General features: G+C 51.2%; 1 protein-coding gene across 1 annotated transcript in view; it reads left to right on the top strand.

Moving 5' to 3' along the window:
- The window catches only part of ARHGAP26 (Rho GTPase activating protein 26), a 137,113-nt gene that overhangs the window by 134,308 nt on the left and 792 nt on the right, over nt 1-2,013 (top strand). The window lies entirely within an intron of this gene.

Here is a 2,013-nt window from a genome sequence, read left to right as displayed (position 1 = left end):
TAAGCAGTTCTGGTTTACATATAATCCCAATGTAAAGAGAAGATTTTTTACTACTTTCCAAGTAGTTCTTGGCTTTTATATGTTAAGCATTGTCATTTGGGAAACTGCTACCACATGCACTGGTTTTGCCCTGGGGTATATGTGAGAATATAGCAGAAAGGGGAAGAGAATGAATACATGTGAATTAAAGAAAATACTTTTCCTAAGCAGCTCCATAGATATCTTATAAATAAACATGGTCTCCCCTTTGAGAGCCCGTGGGAATTAGAGCAGCTAGGAGGGGAACAAGCTTGAATTAAATACATTGTGTTTGCTAAAATCAATGGATTATTCAAGGGAAAAAATATACAGCATGTTCTAATCACTTAGCAGCGTAGCCGGGGCTCACGTTAGCCAGGGGAAGCGGGTTAGGAACAGCACCGCGTGGCAGAAATATTATTATGATGAAGGGGTTGTATAAAACCCAGCGAAAGCAAACGGGTCTTGGAAATAGTTAGAGACAGGTTCTTGTTTGACTTGAGGGTTCTCTGAGGTTGCACATGGCAGAGCAGCATCTCAGTCCGACTGGGAAACTGGGGTGCTGTTACCCACACTGGGCGGCACCCACAGGGTAGATAACACCACGTTTTGGGAGGTCCATGTAAACTCCAGAGTGTTCTTCCTTTTAGTTACGTGAAACCTGCGTTTTCCAGCAGATCTTGTGCACTTGGTAGTTGCGTGCCCTTGTTGTGACGCTAAATGGGAGGGATGTCCTGGCTCCGTGGAGAGCGGGAACCGGGGAAGGTGGGAGTTGCGGGTCAGGAGAGGGATGCTTACCTGTGTTTTCAACTAGCAATTGCCCCTGAGATGGAAAACTCCAAATTCTGAAGCAGAGGACCCCCACCTGGGCTGCTGCTGCAGATACTGAGGTTTTATGCGACATTAGGGAAGTTGCGTTGCATTTCTGCTCCAGTTCTGTAATAGAGAATGAGATTCTCCGCCCAGCCTGCTCGTGTGCCCGCTCTGTCTGACAGTACCTACACAGAAAGAAATGGCTCTCTTTGGGACGTAAGTGATTTTTTAAGGCAGAAGCAGTAGCTGGAGCTCACGTGGCTTTCGGTTAAGGCACTTTCCCAGCCTGTTTGCTGAGAGCAGAGCGCTGAGGGCTCTGAAGACACAGACACACACACCCCCCACTTGCACAATTTCTTTTCTCTCGGTGGCCACTGTCTGCTGGGGGGGCTCTGCGAAGCCTTTACTCCCCCCCGAAGGCGGGTGACCCAATCGCTCCTGGGGGCTTTCCTTGCGGGGTGGAGGTGGCACGTGTCCCCTGAGCAGACTGCCTCAGCCTTTGGTGCGAGAGAAGCCCCGAGACTTGGGCGTGAGGGGGTGTAGGCACAGAAAAAGAAGCTGGAGCAAGCGAAACCCAAAAATGTGTAAACCTTGGAGCTGGAACACCATGGCTCTCAAAACTAGTTAGTTTTCTGTGGTTTTTATTTTTCGTTACTAGATTACTATGTACAATATTCCTCTGCAGTTGTACCCAGTAGTAACGGACATTGCCACACTGGTGAGGACTGGTCTCTCCCAAAGTGTGGAGATAATTGGACTTAGGACACTTCTGTCTTTCCGAGTCTTTCTCACCGGTCAATGTCAGTCATGACTTTTGCAGAGAAAACGGCCATCCTGCAGTGGATGGGGCTGGAGCAGGGGAGGAGGCGCGCAGAGGAACCTGAAGCCCTGCTCCTCCGCGCTGGTTTGATAAGTGGAACACCTATTTTTGCCGTAGAATGGAAGAGACTCGGGTTTTAAACGTTTATTTTTGCCCTGCCTGTGCCGGCGCCTCGGCTGTCTGCCTGCGCAGGGCCCGTCCCGCAGCGCGGCCCCGGGGGGACGCAGACCCCGCGCGGCGGTCAGCGCCGGCCCTGGCTGTGACGCACCCTCACATTTCTACTGAAAGGGGAATTTTCAACACGTTTCGCCCCCCACACACCCCGGCTGGGCGAGGGAGAGCTGGGGCAGCCACGGGGAAGT

Source organism: Charadrius vociferus, unplaced genomic scaffold (genome assembly GCF_000708025.1).
Source record: "Charadrius vociferus isolate BGI_N301 unplaced genomic scaffold, ASM70802v2 scaffold370, whole genome shotgun sequence".
Taxonomy (NCBI): domain Eukaryota; kingdom Metazoa; phylum Chordata; class Aves; order Charadriiformes; family Charadriidae; genus Charadrius; species Charadrius vociferus.
This window is presented reverse-complemented; position numbering and strand designations above follow the sequence as displayed.